Below are 18,233 nucleotides of genomic sequence, written 5' to 3'. Positions count from 1 at the left end.
TGTCGTATGTGACCCATTTCTCATCCACAGTCACTGTGCGTTTAAGAAATGGGTTATGATTTCATTCCGTTCGGCTATGGTTTCGCTGATGGAAATTCGATCCATCATGTTTTTTTTGTGTTAATTATTGTGGCACCCAAACTTCAAGCTTCTTTTAATCCAGCTTTGTTCAAGATTTAAAACTGTTGTATAGTCTATCTTTCGGTCTTGTGTGACTGCTAACATGCCAGTCAACATAGATTTTATCGACATTTTCGACGACGTGCATCTTTAACATCAAAAAAACTTGAACGAAATCGACAAAACCAAAATCGCACGTAATTGGCTGTTGCTATATCGGGAATTTCAGCCGTCATTTTTGCCTTTATCAAAGAAACACTTGCGCCGAACTTTCTCTGTGTTAACTTCTATTTTTAACACTCTGTAACTCATAACTGAATGAACCAAACAAAAAAACAGAAAAAGAATTTTTTAGTGCAAAATGTCACCTTTTCTACGATCTAAAATTGTTTGATCGATACTTTACGAGATATCAAACACTACAGCCATCTACCGAAAAATTTATGAATTTTTTTCTTTTTTTTCCAACCTAATATTTTCCATATTGGATATAAATAGATGGATAAATCTTTATACTGTTTAGGATTTTAATGTTGTCTTAAAATCCTAAACAGATGGTTGAAGTAGGAAGGAAAGTTATTAACAAAAAATATATGCTATTATTCCTACTATGGCAGAAAAAATATTTTATTAAAAATCTTTGTAACAAACAGTTTTTCTTTTTCGAATATATAATTTCGAATTATTTATTCGAGTAATGATAAATTTCAAGTAACAATATATTGGTGAAAACACTTCACCTAGCTTTATTAGCAAAAGACGGTTTAAAATAACATTATAGATAAACAAAAAAAAAGTGATTTTATGTATGGGAAATGATTTTTCAAGCTTTTACTGACAGATAAAAACTTTAATGAGAAAGTGATTTCTAAAAAAAAAGATAATTTTAATAAAATTAAACGTTCTTCCGTAAAATAAGTATTTCTTTGAATTTTTTTTTTTTTTTTTTTTTTTTTTTTTTTTTTTTTTTTTAAANTTTTTTTTTTTTTTTTTTTTTTTTTGTCTAAGAAATAAATATTATTTTCCGTTATTTCAAATTGCAGCAAAACAATCATAAACATTATTTAAAAATAGGCAAAAGATTAATTTAAACTAAACTAAACTAAAACTACTACGAAATATTTTTTTAATGACAAAAAATGTATTGAGAAAAGAAAGTGAAAATAATTAGCTAAAAGAAAAATATGTGATAGACTTTATGATAATACCTTCTTAACTATATACTTAACTATCATAATCTCAGATTTACTTTAACCATTCTATCGGTGGTTATTATTCATCATATTTTGCTTATTTATGAATATCCCTAACAAAAGCTTTACGACATTTGTAAGTGCTTTACTAAACAAATTAACGATACCTATTGAAATATACGTGTATCTTATTCATCTTAGTATTCAGGGGCATTTAGTTAGTTTGTTTTTTGTTTTTGTTTTTTCGAAAAATGTATTTTAAAAAAGAAGCTTTTTTTAATCATCAGCGTGAAGCAACCAATATTTATAACTAGGATACTCAGGATTTGCAAAATTAAAATTCAGAAATATTTTCCTATCATCCTTATCTTTTTTGTAAATGCTTGAATTTTTTCTACAATGTTTGAACAGAAGAAAAAGTGCTCAACCTTTTTAATTAAATCCATGCCAATTCATAAAAACCGAAGAATATGTCAGCTCCTTTTAAATAAATTTACCCTAATTTAAATAATAAGATTGTTTTGCAACTGATGAAAAGAATATTATTTTCTATTTATTATTACAAATTATAAATTCATCAAATAAAAAAAGGTAGTTATATATATCCAATCGATTCTTCTCTTTTGTTTGCTTCTTCCATTCTTTTCTTTCGCGTCTGTCTTTATTTATGTACTCAAAATAATTCAATAAAATTATGTTATGTTTAAATTTTGTGTAGCATAGCCGCTTCCGACTTTTACATCCTTTTTCTCATGCATGTAACTCGAGTATGTCAACCCCTATGCTTGCCGTAGCCTGTTCATGTTATTTCTGTCCCGCAGTGGATTGATCGTTAAGCAGATCACCGAAAGCAAGCATCACTGGCTGCTGTCAGTGTGCGGGAGGGTGACCACTTGGATCAGTCTGCGTAAGGACCGAGGGTGTGAGGTATTGGTCCTCGTTAAACTGTTCTTCCGTAAAGTGCTCGACTTCGCGTGCAGGTCGTCCGGCTACCGATGCGGGGTGCCATTCCCTCTGCAGAGGATCAAAATTGTGATAGCATGTCTTCGGATAATCTTCAGGGATGTTTCCCTAAAAGTCGCCAATAGACCATTATGCAGCTCTAGTGCGACATAAATTAACTACAACTGCAACTCATGTTATTTCCAGCAATTTCATTTAGTCAATATAAATATTTCCTTCAAGAAAGTGGTTTTTTCTTTATTTCTTTAAAAATTAACTTTGATAACTCTCGCTGATAGCACCAAGGACACTTTTGTTTTGTAGTTCTATTTTCATTTTATTTCATATTCCTCTGTTCTTCAGTACGTTATGTCCTACATTTTAGGCCCAGTCTAACAGCTACCGATTCTTGTGCCAGTAAACTTTACACTAAATCAATAAATTTTCAGCTTTTTATTTTGAATCAGAGTGTCATTATCATCAAACAGCATTGCCCTGAAAGAATTTTCGTTAAAAAAAAATCGTACTTACAAAACAGAGCCGCGATGGCTCAAAGGATACAGCGTTCGCCTTGCAGTGAGGGGAACCGGGTTCGAATCCCAGCTATGGCTGGTCGATACGAATCGGTTCCCGCCTAGCACCGATCACAGTGCTGATGTGAAATATCCTCAGGGGTAGACGGACCATGGGTTAGAGTCCCTTTGCCATCAGGCTAACCGAGGGAGGTTCTCGTTGTCTTCCTCTCCATGTAACACAAATGCGAGTTAGTTCCATCAAAAAGTTCTCCACGAAGGCAAATTTCTCCCTATACTTGATCCAGGAGTTCCCTTGTCTTCTGGATTAAGTTCAAAATTACAAGGCTACGGAGTTGAACATTAGTAGTCGTAAACCCAAAAACGGGTCGGCTGTTCAACGACGGTTATAAAATAAAATACTTACTAGAGAAACACATTAAATTATTAACGATTACAGTTTTGATCCCAGAGCAAGATTTCTGTTGTAAATTAACAAATAATGTAAGGTCCCGCAGTGGACTAGTCATTAAGACACGGTTCATAGCAGATCACTGAAGTCAAGCATCACTGACTGCGGTCAGTATGCGGGTGGGTGACCACTTGTATTAGTCTACGTAGGGACCGAGGGTGTGATGTATTGGTCCTTATTAAACTGTTCTACCCTAAAATGATCGACTTCGCGTGCAGGTCGTCGGACTACCGAATCGGGGGCGCCATCCCCTCTGCAGAGGATCAAAATTATGATGGCATGTCTTCGAATTATCCTCAGGGATGTTTCCCAGACCGTCTCCAATAGCCCATTGTGCAGCTCTAGTGCGACATAAATTAACTACAACTACGACTCATGTTATTTCTAGTAATTTCATTTAGTCAATATAAGTGCGACGTAAATAACTACAACAACAACAAATAATATAAGCGAATAAACACGTATTTTAGAATCTAGCTCTTATATTTACATCCATACAAGCACTGAAAGCCTTCAGTAATTTCGGGACATAAACCAATGACTTTCTCTGCCTCAGCCAGTTACTCGACTTCGCGTGCAGGTTGTTGGGGTGCCATCCCCTCTGCAGAGGATCAAAATTGTGATGACTTGTCTTCGGATCATACTCAGGGATGTTTCTCAGACTGTCGCTAATAGCCCATAGTGCAGCTCTAGCGCGATGTAAATGAACTGCAACAAAAAGCTTCTGCCAGAAATCTTAGATTCCAGGCCACTAGACACAGTAAACGAGAATAATGAAAAACAAATAACCAATGAATCACTAAAGCTTATTCATTGACCTATGCGAAGAGGCTTAACCGTTCCACCGCACACTCTGTAGTTGGTTCGAATCCTGTCGTAAGCCTGGAGGTATCTTTGTGGTTTCCTTCTCCAAATCATGCAATTTGTTCTTCAACTATACAAGAATCGTACTTTGTAATGAGCATACAAACCTGTATATGCTTATTTTTTATTCCACAGAGATATGAAGGCTCGTGTGCTCATTAAAAAGACAACTTATTTGCTGGAGGGCCTTGTCAAGTTAAAGAACAGATAGCATAAGATAGGGAAAAACATGACAAAGATATGTACAAAGTTATTACAGGATTCGAACCAGCCACTTCCACTCTACAAAGCGTTTAACAAAACGGTAAGGTTGCTAGGCCCCCATTGAAGCTTTTGAGAAAATTTTATTTCAGAAAATAGTCTCTAATTACAAATCATAATCGGTATTCTCCAAAGAAGCAGTGCCGACTATGCTGTACCCAAAAAATAGAAAAATCAATTTAGATTCATAGAGCACTCAACTCAACTACACTGGCACTACATTTCAGAATATACTCAATGAATTCTAGATTGTTTGGGACCTCTCTGGCCAAGCCCGCCAAGTGCTCTTCAGCGTGGAGGTAACGTGTTCGAATCACGTTGTGACCCAGGGTGTATCTTTGTAATTTCCACTTAAATTTGTACCGTTCCATAGAAAACTGATAGTGAGAGATGATCCCCAGTAGATCACCCAAGTCAAGCGTCACTAGCTGCGGTCAGTAAAAAGGTGGGTGACAGAGAACTGATTGGGAGAAACGATTCTCAGTGGATCATCCAGGTGAAGCATCACTAGCTACGGTCAGTAAAAAGGTGGGTGACAGTGAACTGATTGGGAGAAATGATTCCTAGTAGATCACCCAAGTCAAGCATCACTAGCTGCTGTCAGTAAAAAGGTGGGTGACAGTGAACTGATTGGGAGAAACGATACACAGTAGATCAACCAGGTGAAGCATCACTAGCTGCGGTCAGTAAAAAGGTGGGGGCAGTGAACTGATTGGGAGAAACGATACCCAGTAGATCACCCAGGTGAAGCCTCACTAGCTGCGGTCAGTAAAAAGGTGGGGGACAGTGAACTGATTAAGAGAAACGATTCTCAGTGGATCATCCAGGTGAAGCATCACTAGCTACGGTCAGTAAAAAGGTGGGTGATAGTGAACTGATTGGGAGAAATGATTCCTAGTAGATCACCCAAGTCAAACATCACTAACTGCTGTCAGTAAAAAGGTGGGTGACAGTGAACTGATTGGGAGAAACGATACCCAGTAGATCAACCAGGTGAAGCATCACTAGCTGCGGTCAGTAAAAAGGTGGGGGGCAGTGAACTCATTGGGAGAAACGATTCTCAGTGGATCATCCAGGTGAAGCATCACTAGCTACGGTCAGTAAAAAGGTGGGGGGCAGTGAACTGATTGGGAGAAACGATTCTCAGTGGATCATCCAGGTGAAGCATCACTAGCTGCGATCAGTAAAAAGGTGAGTGAACTAATTGGGAGAAACGATTCCCACTAGATCACCCAAGTCAAGCATCACTAGCTGCTGTCAGTAAAAAGGTGGGTGAACTAATTGGGAGAAACGATTCCCACTAGATCACCCAAGTCAAGCATCACTAGCTGCGATCAGTAAAAAGGTGGGGGACAGTGAACTCATTGGGAGAAACAATTCCCAGTGGATCACCTAAGTCAAGCATCACTAGCTGCGATCAGTAAAAAGGTGGAGGACTGTGAACTCATTGGGAGAAACAATTCCCAGTGGATCACCTAAGTCAAGCATCACTAGCTGCGATCAGTAAAAAGGTGGAGGACTGTGAACTCATTGGGAGAAACAATTCCCAGTGGATCACCTAAGTCAAGCATCACTAGCTGCGATCAGTAAAAAGGTGGAGGACTGTGAACTCATTGGGAGAAACAATTCCCAGTGGATCACCTAAGTCAAGCATCACTAGCTGCGATCAGTAAAAAGGTGGAGGACTGTGAACTCATTGGGAGAAACAATTCCCAGTGGATCACCTAAGTCAAGCATCACTAGCTGCGTTTAGTAAAAAGGTGGGGAACAGTGAGCTCATTGGAAGAAACAATTCCCAGTGGATCACCTAAGTCAAGTATCACTAGCTGCGATCAGTAAAAAGGTGGGGGACAGTGAGCTGATTGGGGGAAAAGATTCCCAGTAGATCACCCAAGTCAAGCATTACTAGCTGTGGTCAGTAAAAAGGTGAGTGACAACTTTCATCAGCCTGTGAAGAGACAGAGGGTACGCGTTATCAGTCCTCGTTAAGCAATCTGACCGTTAAGCAATGCTCGATTTTGCGGGCAGGTCGTCAGGCTACTAAAGCAGGGGAGTCATCCCCTCTGCAAAGAATCGAAATTGTTATGGCATGCCTTTGGATCATCCTCAGAGATATTTCCCAGGCCATCACCAATAGCCCATCGGGCAGATCTAGTAAGACGTAAATAAAGTACCACTCTTTAACGGGTGACACCAGTTTTTCTATATGACAAGATCTCATAAGCCGTTCTATGTAATGAACGCGCAAGCCTGCAGATGTATGTATAACAATAAAAAAAAATTCAGAGATTGTTTTGTGTAAATGTAAAGAACATGCACGTTGACTTAATCAAATTATTTGCGTTTTGATTTATCGAATTTGAACTTTTTTAATCTTGACATAAGATGCATCATATTACGGAATGATTTCGTGATTATCTTCGTTAAAGAAAGTATTAATTTATATTCAATCATAATTGTATATTTCTTAATTTTATTAAGATATTATAAATTGCTATTGCAATTATCATGAAATTGTTTTGAATTTGAACGTCATATGGCTTGCATGGCTATATATGGCTATATATATATATATTATTCTGAAAAATCATAGTAATGTGCATAAAAAATTTTATATTTCGGACAAATTTTAACTTTTTATTTATTTACTTACTTTTCTTTTTTTGAAAAAAAATAATAATTTATATTACTTACAAATTTTTGACGATAATACATACGTGAGTCGATTAATATGAAGTTTTCTGTACGAAATAAGCCATCATATATTTCAGAAATATATATAATACAGTGGCGCACCCAGAACAGGATTTTCAGGGGTAAACCCCCCTAGAAATCGCAAGCAATGTGTTCTTTCTTTTTCTTTTTTNTTTTTTTTTTTTTTTTTTTTTTTTTTTTTTTTTTTTTTTTTTTTTTTTTTTTTTTTTTTTGCTTTTTTAATAATTAATTCGATTTTCTGAAATTTATCTTGACACAAAATTATGACTTTAAAACTTATTCTTATTTGAGAACGAAAGTAAAGTATTCTTTCTTATTGAGTAAAGAATCGCCATACAGTACATATTATCAAAACAGTTCGACAAGCCTTTTCTTTTCTTTGAAGTCTTTTCATTTCTCAGAAAGTTGATCCTCTTTAAGGGAGAGAAACAAACTATTTTGAAAAGACCAATTTAGAGAAAGGGGGATTACTTCTTGGATGCAATTGATCGGCCCGTGTGAAAATAAGTATTTGATTTAATGATCGGAATTTCACGTAATAGGACTCAATCTTAATGGTTCAAGGAGGTTTACTCAAATATGCTAATTAATTTTAAATACGCAAGTTTTAAAAATTCAATTTCTCTGGAATTATTCGAGTGATTTTACTCAAACTTTGTATTTTGCCATTTAAAATTACATTTTTTAAAATTATTTAAAAATCATATACCTTGCTATTCAGAAAGTTTTCGACTCTTATTAAATAAAATTATAAAAAATAATAAAAGAATATTATAGTTTTTTTAACTTAATTATTTTTGGATAAGCGAAATCCATAATTGAGTGCAAAAGTTTTTCAATTTGCTTAATTTTCACAAAATATGGCGAATTACGCATAAATTAAAATTACTGTGAAAGGACAAAAAAAAGTTTAAAAGTATAAAAAAAGTGAAAGTTTAAAAGTTTACAGTAAAATTACTTTGGGCCACTCCCTCCTGACCAAACCATTGGGACCATATTTTCCAAATTGCGGCTAACTCTTTCTTTGGAAGGATTCGGATTTCTGATCTGTGTGTAACATAAAAAGCTTCAATTAATCTTTTTATGTTATTCCTTTTCTGTAAATCCTTTTCTTAATTTATTATTCAAAACAAAACGCTTTCTCACTCTTTCAAATTCGCATCCTGTCCTTTAGTCAATTTTTGGCTCAAGTATGCATTAATTAAAAGTAAGATATTTTTTCTTTTGCTCTTTGAGGGAATCGCATGACCTATCTTATAAACCAATTACAATTACTAAGATTTCCTTTTTTACCTAAAACGAGACATTTTGCGAATTTTCGTTGCAAGATTTTCCCTAACATTTAAGGAAGAGCACAACAATTTAGCATCACTCTTATAAATATATATATATATATTTATAAGAGTGATGCTGAATCGTTGTGCTCTTCCTTAAATATTAGGGAAAATCTTGCAAAGAAAATCCGTAAAATGTCTCGTATATAAATATACATATAAATATATGTATTTATAAGAGTGATGCTAAATCGTTGTGCTCTTCCTTAAATGTTAGGGAAAATCTTGCAAAGAAAATCCGCAAAATGTCTCGTTTTAGGTAAAAAAGGAAATCTTAGTAATCGTATTGGTTTATTAAATAGGTCACGCGATTCCCACAAAGAGCAAAGGGAAAAATATCTTACTTTTAATTAATGCATACTTGGGCCAAAAATAGATTGAAGGGCAGGATGTGAATTTAAAAGTGTGAAAAAGCGTTTAGTTTTGAATAATAAATTAAGAAAAGAATTTATCAGTCAATGGTACATATCTCATAGTAGGTGAATTTTTTATTTCATAGAAAGATATTTTTTTCATTTAGAATTTTTTTTTTTAAACTAACCATAATTCTACGTAAAAAAATATTTAATAAAAAGATAACACATTTATTGTTAGTTTTCTATTTGTATTGTTTCTTCAAAATACATTTATTTCAGAGTTATTAAGAATCCTATATGTCACTATAAGTTCAATCACGATTAATTTTTAATTTGAGATATCNTTGAATTTTTTTTCTTTTTGAAATTTTTTAGCTGATTGAATTTGAACACTGTACTTTAATTAAATAAATCTATTTAAATCCGCATTAAGATCTGCTTTCTGCAATTTTTGACGGGCATCTTTCAATGAAGCTTCTTTTAATCTAGTGTTTGAAACTTTAACTCAGAAGGCTACATTACCTCTTAGAAGCGATTCCCCGACTGTAGATCTTTATTTCTTGAATAAAAATAGATATTTTTTATGTATTTATTTTTCAAAAATAAGAAACAACACTTGCTTAGACAATTACAGAGATATTCCAAAATTTTTCTTGTGACTCTTTCGTATAAATTGTTGCATTTTTAATCGATTTAAATATCTTTAAAGTTATAAATAAGCCACAAAGAATATTTTCCTACCAATTTATTTCTTGTCTTAATCCAGGATTTACCACCACATAGTGACTACCAAATCACAAATACGTCCTTTGTCAGTTCCCCGCTTTACTTCTCTCTTTTGCACCGTGCACAATTTATAATGATGTTTCATTTGATTGCCTTGAATTTAAATTTAAAATAAGCTAGCCACCAAACTATTTCAAACTAGATATGTAATATCGTAAGATTTTACTTTTAGAGTATTGTTATCTATTCATAAAACTTAAACCCAACCAACTACAAAATGACATGCTCCTTTCAAATTCTCAAAAACGAAAATGTTTTAGCGATTATATGAACCTTAAAACAATCATCATAAAAACACTAAAGTTGCCTTCTTTAAACAAAAACGAATCCTACCAACCTCCTTAATCTTTCCAATAGTTTTATTTTTCACTTGTTCTTTTTACGTCAGATATAGCTTAAAAGCCGTTAAATCAGCTAACCTAGAATACGATATAAAGTAAATTATTTCTGCAACTGCGAGCCAGGGGAAACAAGGATTAAGGCTCTACAATTTAGCGACCAACGGCATGATTGTGATAATATGAGCATTATGCACAGGCCGCTTTTACTTCCCAGACAAGCTGATACCCATCAATCTGAAGCTAAAGAATACGTTATACCGTTTGTATCTAACGCAGAACAGCATATTCCCGCCCTAGTACAATTTATTTCAACATTCAATCTCTTGAAATCACTTTTGCAACTAGTGTATAAATTAAGTTCAACGAATTCAATTATCATTTAAATATCTTCAAACTTTATTTCTAATATAATACAAATAAAAAGAATTTTTTGAATTTAATTCTTTAATGCATTTAAATGAATCACATTATAAGAAAAAATTAGAGCTAATTTAATCTTAATTGAAAAATCAATTTATATCGAACTGCAATCATTATAAAATAACATGATACGCGGCTCCTCCTACATTGTTTTCAAATCTAATTTACTGTATTAACTGATTTCTTATGTTCCCTTATTAAAATTCTCTTAATCAAGGTGGTTAATATTGAATTCATTCTGGTTGTGAGTTGTATACTAACATGTAAAAATCCTCCTTACTGAATTTGTAGAATAATTCATAGAAAATTAGGCCACGGATTATTTAATTTTTTTTTCTCATCTACCTTAAGCATTTGCTTATATTTTATTAAAAGTGATTACTTTCGATGTTCGCATTTTTTGCAGGGTCTACAAGCATTAATAATTTTAGACATTAAAACTAGATTTAAATCGGAAGTTAATATAAATTCCAAATCAAATTTAAATACTTGGATGAAATAAGATAAATTTATGAAGTTCACAAAAACATATTTAACACTATATATACCATAACCAGTCAAGTGACCGTTTAAGAACTTTCGCATCGAAAATGCGTTTATCATCTTATCGCTTTTGCACATTTGACTTCATGACTTTTTCTAACAATTATACAGAGTTAATATTCCATTATTAATTTCTTTTTGTATTTTGTTTGTTTCGAATAATACTTGTCGTACACTTTTTTTTTACCACAACCGGTCGAGTCATATGACCGGGAGAACAATTTATCACTTTATAAGGTTATCGGATCAGAAATTACGATGTAATGCGTGTTCAACGTATTGCATTCGATTAGTCGCACATTTCTGCAAAGACTGTTGCGTAGTAATCGGAAAAACTGTGAATTCAAATTTCAAGAAAGTACCTAAAATGTTAAAAAATGCAATTTTGTTTAATTATAAAAAGTTTTTTTAATTTATTTCCTTCCTAACATCCATATTTCATACATTCAATCAAGAAACATAAAATGTGGTCATATGACCGGCTATGGCAGAAATAGGTATACATTAAGTGTTGGTATGTTTAGTGTTATAAGGATATAACTTGAAAATATGATTTTAAAAAGTTAAAAAACAGTGTTTCTTAAGCTTAATACACATTTTTTGAATCTTTGAAAAAATAATATATGCATCAAGTAGGGGAGAGTGGGGTCAATTGTAACATTTTTTACTTAACTATTTTTAACTAACAAAAAATCCAATATATTATTAGTATTAATTGACAGATGAGTAAAGTAGACTATCCTCTACTAGAAAAAAAATAAATACCTGATTTTAAATATTATTATATTAGTTATTAACAATTTTTGACAGTCGTGCACTTGTTACAATTGTCCCCACTTACGGGGTCAATTGTAACAGTTCATAAATTCAACTAAAACATAGTTAATTATACATATTATCATAGTTGTGATATATTTTTTTATTGATCAAAATAGTAGTGATATTTTAGGAGTAAAAATAATAATGAGCAGAGACCTAAAGGGTTAAACTTTTAACTTTAAGGGGTTAAAAATTTTAATTTATGCTGTGAAAGGTGACAAATAAAATAATGCACATGCAACATAATATAAATGATATAGGAAACTATTGGTGGTTCTTAAAGAGTTAAGTAATGGTTTGTAAACATAAGATTATTTATTTTCAGCTGTTACAATCGTCCCTTTACTTATTGTTACAATTGTCCCCAAGACGCCATTTCAGCTTCATTTGTTAAAAACAATGCTAGTTAATTAGCAAAACTAATCTTTTTTTTTTTGAAATGTTAATTAAAGTGTCCACTTACATATTCGGTTACTAATTTTTATTTGTTTAAACAAAATTACTTTGTTACAATATAATATTCTAATACCAAAAAAAGTACTTGCGTGGCGTGAAAATATCTTTTGTGATGTAACTCTTTCAAAAGTACATAAAAATGGTTGCCATCAGGGGTGTACATGTAGATTTATTAAATACACCTTGTGCGCCACCTAGGAACCAAATCTAGAACCCGGCACTCGAAATTTTTGCTCTGTTACAATCGTACCCTGTTATAATTGACCCCACTCTCCCCTACTCATACATACAAATCAAAGGTCGCAGATTACTACCTAGGGAAATACCCCAATTGCTAGTCAGTTTGATTTTGATAGAAGTGGACCGTAAGTACTTGTCATGGAGAGCAATATTGCTGGGAATAATCCTCCGTTGTCAATAGTTTTAGAGATAATCGCAAATGAAAAAGGGCAATTGCAATGTCGAAGCCAATGCCTCATTGGATTCATCTTTTATCTCCTGTAAGAGGAGATTACCAGGAGTGGCATTACAGATTTTTTAGTGCTCTACTTTTTCCGTCACTAAAGGAACACCAGCATAAAGAGAAGTCCTTTCCCCTTGCTGTTCTATGTACAAATATTATTGTACTATCTACAAATCCCATTTACACCAAAATAGTTGTTTCCTTCACATTTCTTCGTGATAAGTAAAAAAATCTTACACTCTGGGTTTCTTTGGTTCACGAAGGTCAATTTAGAAGTAGACTTAAGAAGGAAAAAAAAGGGAAAAGAAAGAATTTTTTATAGAAGCATTTTATTAACCTTTCTTGACAGGACCTAATTCATCGCCTGATCTCAAGGGACAAAATCAGAGCATGATGGGTTAAACCGTGATGAATTCTCGCAGTAGTTATGGCTCGGCGCGCTGGTTCAGGAAAGCTCCGAAAATGAGTCCTCGGGCCGTAATGTGATCATCAACTTCACGATCGCAACGCTCGAATTCGCCGTCTGGGGAGAAGACCCATGTCTTGACCCTCATCTCTTCTCAGTTGTATAGGAATGTACAACGATATTTTCCCCTTTCTTAATATTTTTTGTATTTAATTGTCGAAAATATACATATATTTTTTTCTTAAATTTCCACGATGCTCTCTTTTAGAACTATGTTCAATGCAGTTTTGAGTTCCATATAGTTTCCTAGCCTAAAGGTTTTTAATCTATTTGAAAATAAAGACAGAAACTAACGTACTTCCTTCTCCTGTGACTTCACACGCTAATTTTGAAAGCATGCGAAGTGAGGTAGAGAGTTCTGCTCTACGCCACCTGGAGCCCATTTCGATCTCCAATATCAATAATGGAACAGCAGTATAATCATTTTGGAGCAGAAAAAATGCGTTGTGGAGCAAATAAATTTGGTTTTCGGAGCAATTAGCCTTTATATTCAGAGAAGCAAAGTGCTTGTAAAATTAGATTTTTGAGCATATTTAAGTACATAAATTAGCATTTTATATCATATTTAACAGAGTTTGGAAAAACAATGGAATCCGATATTTATAAATAAATAAAATTCCCATTTTAAATTAAACTTATATACCACCACCAATAAAAACGAACCATCAAATAATATATAAAATCCTCAATGCAGAGTCAATTCTAGAAGAAAGTTGCAAGGCGCACAGTCCTGTTGGTCGTTTGTTGTTGATTATCACATGATTTTTCAAATTACGATACCTTAAATATGATGTTATTACAAAACACGAATTTTGAATTTCTTTTATCATTTTTTGAATTGCTAAATTAAGCTACATTGTGAACACACATCATTTTCCAAACGTTTTATTTTTTTACCTGGTTTCTCATTTTTTGATAATTTTAATTAGATAGCACACACTATGACACTCGAATTTCGCATTTAAGTAAGGATTACTTGTTAGCGATTTATTCGAAAATCACTTTTTAGCGGGCCTGATTTCATAGTAATTTTACAATTAATGATTTTTTTTCCGACCACTTAAAATTGTTTTTTCTAATTTCGATATTTTTAACAAGATATTGCAACACGAGTGCATCGAATTTTAAGGCATTATTTTTGGAATTGCTCTACTAGCGCCGATTCTATAGTAAATTTTTCTCTTTTTATTGTTTTTTTCGTTAACCCTTTCCACATAGCATTTCAAATTCCAACATTTTTAATACTATGCCATGACAACAGTGATTCTTCAACTAATTTTTTTATATTATTCATTTATCTAAATCGTCTTCCTTATTTAACACGTTGAATGCCACGTTAATTTTACATGGCTTGCCTGTCTGGCCAAAATGATTTTCTCAGTATGCGTTGCATATTTTTATGAAATATTTCTTCAAACCATTTTAGTAACGATAATAATATAAAAAAATTAAAAGCATTAAAAATTTACTTGAATTATGTGTTTCTAATAATCTTGGCTTCACCGGTCACCCCCGTGGAGCTACGAACAAACTCAGTGCCGGTCACCGGTAACCCCCATGGCATTCAACGTGTTAAGATTCAAAACTAAACGCTTTCTCACTTTATTATACACATCCTGTCATTTAATATAATTTTAGTTCAAGTATGCATAAATTAATATTTTAAGTCTTCCCTTAAATCGAACTGTAAGAAACATATTTTTCCCTCGATCTATTTATTAGATCAATTGTAATTACTCAGGTTCCCTTTTTCTCTAAGACGTAACATATTACGGGGCTATTAGCGAGATTTTCCCTAATTTTTATTCGAGAGCACTTCGATTTGTGTGTCCCTTAGATGCTAGCTCTTCATGAATATGTTAAAATAAAATATAATTTAAGTATAGCCTAGTGCCTGAGATCAGCTTATTCCCACCTCTCGGCGATGATCTGATAAGCCGGCAGCATAAAAATCAAGTGCCAGGCATGAATTATTGAACTTTTCCTTTTTATCCCTCATGATTTAAAAAAAAAACGCAGATTGATAAAATGCAAGATATTTTTTTTTTTTTAAATGTGACAGAGCACCGTTACTTTGTTGAAGAATGGAGCTTTTGTTTTGCTGGAAAAAGGAATCACCGAAAAATAAAACTAAGTCTTCACCTATGTTCGAGATCAATGACCTTAGATGCTTTTCAACAAAATAAAATGCTTTGAAAGAATATAAATTCTCAGGAAAAGTGATTTCAAGTAAATTCTATTCGCGTGTGCGCGTTACTTAAGTATGATTGATAACTCTAGTGATTCATCAAATATTTGATAAAATTTATTATGAAATATGGTTCTTCACAATGAATTTAAATACTGATTGATATTATAATTATGGAGGATTACTTTGGGGGGATGAAAAGTGTTATTAAATTTTATTTATTGTTTTTAATTTTTTGAAACAATTTTTACCAGTGTTTACATGTATCTGACTTTTTCCATGTAATTATTACAGATAATTATTGACGACCACTTTAATTTTACTTAATTTAAAAAATCTGCCTAAAATTGGGGCATAAAATAATTAAAATCAATATTTAGATTGGTAATAATTAACAACTCATAGTTATTACTTATAATACAATAAGAATACGATAAGAATATAATAAGAATAATATTAGGAATAGAAAATGAAGCCTGAAATTGAGAATCTCTTGCAAAATGCAGCAGAGTTGCACATGAGAGGGCAAAAATCCATCCTACTGAATCCAGCTGAGTATACGCACATGAGGACCCGCAAGTATTTCATCAAACATGTAAACAAATGACGTTTTCACACGCTACGGACTGACGGTCAGCCAAAATAGATTGGGGTGAATTAATTGTGAAAAGGTTGAATAGAACAATGTGAACAATGTCTTTTTGCATAATTCGTGGCGAAAATCAACATGGTAAAGAAAAAATATCTTATTTTAAAAAAGGAAAATTAAGGACTTTTTAAAAACACCTAATGGAAAAAGCACCTTTTAGGTCTTTAAAAAAACGAAAATCAAAAATAAGCACCTTTAAGCACTCTTTAAAAACGCTGCGCACCATGCTTAATGCGCAAAAAANTAAAAACAAAAAAAAAAAAAAAAAAAAAAAAAAAAAAAAAAAAAAAAAAACAGTGAATTCTTTATCTGTAAGTTACTTCACTTTATCATCTGCTATTATACCGTATGTTTCTATGGCAAATTAAATATATTTTTTATTTAAAAACTACTGATTTAGAAAAGAGAAATATAATAAATAAGAAAGAGAAATATCATAAAAAATGTAACCAAATTTTGCGAAGATGAAGAACGTTTTCAATTCCCATTTCACGCCCCGCACTGGACTGATCGTTAAGACACGGTTCCCTGCAGATCACCGAAGTCAAGCATCACTGGCTACGGTCAGTGTGCGGGTGGGTGACCACTTGGATCAGTCTGCGTAGGGACCGAGGGTGTGCTGTATTGCTCCTCGCTAAACTGTGCTACCGTAAAATGCTCGACTTCGCGCGCAGGTCGTCGGGCTACCGAAGCGGGGGTGCCATCCCCTCCGCAGAGGATCAAAATTGTGATGGCATGTCTTCGGATCATCCTCCGGGATGTTTCCCAGACCGTCGCCAATAGCCCATTGTGCAGCTCCAGTGCGACGTAAATTAACAACAATTCCCATTTCACAAGTACAGAAAGATGCTGCCGCAGCTATTGGCATTTCGCTTAGAACAATTAAACTAATTAAAAAAGATATCTCAAATGGACAGTTACCTTCACCATGGAAAACATCGTAAGCGACCTGATTGTAGAAACACAATTTTAGACAATTTTGATCTCCGTGTTCTTCGAAACATAGTGAATGAGTTTTGTGTAGACAAAGAAATTCCGTCTTTATCCCGATTTCTTCCCGAGGTGAAAGAAGGAATAAATTTTCCATGGAAAAGAGGGACTCTGCGGAAATATCACCATATTGCACCTTAGGAAAATTTGCCATAGAGAAGCCTATGGTAATCTATGGCAACCTATGGCTACCATAGAAATTTGCATGGCAAGATACCTTACGCCTATGGTTAACATGGAGATTTCTATGGCACAACTCCATAAGGCTATGGCTGCCATAGAAATTCGTATGGCAAGATACCAAACGCATATGGTTACCATAGAAATTTGTATGGCAAAACCCCATAAGCCTATGGCTACCATAGAAATTCGTATGGCAAGATACCATAGGCCAATGGTAACCATAGAGGCCTGTATGGCATTTATATGGCACGTCACCATTCTCCTATGGCAACCATAGAAATTTGTATGGCAGTATACCATAGGCCAATGGCAACCATAAATATTTGTATGGCAGTATACCATAGGTAAAAGCTGATCTAGATCCCCACCAACGAAACAACATCTTCTATGGAGTCCTCAAAAACATCTTCTAAAAGAAAGAAATGTCCATTTTTTCTCCCCGAAGTTAATTAAATTCAACATGTACTTCCACAAGGCATTCCTGGTGAGTCTTTTCCGGCCTCCGGGTGGCCGATTTTTCCATTTTTGAGTGTTTGAAATCCAATGTTCCATTGATTTAGGCTTAGAATATCAGACCACCATATTAACGCGTCATCCACTACAAGTGGAATCTTTCGCTAACTTTGGCTACTTATTTGAATATTTTTCCGATCTCATTCTTGGTCAAAAACATTTTATTGCAAACGCCTATGCGATTATCTATCTGAATTTATTAAGTTTTTAATTTCCAGCTGTCTGGTACTTTTATTATTGGTATCTCATATATCAATATCAAAGTCAGTATTTGCTTTCTCATTAGTTTTTGATTTTAATTCCACTTAGGTTCTTGCAATGCATTTTTACATTATCTTACATATGTTAGGGCTTTATATTTTTATTTTTTGTTTAATTTTTGCTTGCTATAAAATTGTTCTTTATCATGTCTCTGCGTTTTACTATCTTACAACTAATATTTCTAAAGTATCCACATATACTTGTACAATGTTCTGTTACATATTTATACATAGCTTAGGGTCATCACTTAACTAGATTTGCTGGATTACTGGTTGACAATTATTTTGCTTCAATATCATCAATGGGACAGTCCCTGGCCATATCATCTGCTGCTGTTACCAAAAATGCTTTTAACAATTTAATCTTTCCTTAAGTTTACAACTTTT

The sequence above is a fragment of the Parasteatoda tepidariorum genome, chromosome X2 (assembly GCF_043381705.1).
Source record: "Parasteatoda tepidariorum isolate YZ-2023 chromosome X2, CAS_Ptep_4.0, whole genome shotgun sequence".
NCBI lineage: Eukaryota > Metazoa > Arthropoda > Arachnida > Araneae > Theridiidae > Parasteatoda > Parasteatoda tepidariorum.
The sequence above is the reverse complement of the archived record's forward strand: the minus strand, read 5'-3'. Positions refer to the sequence as shown.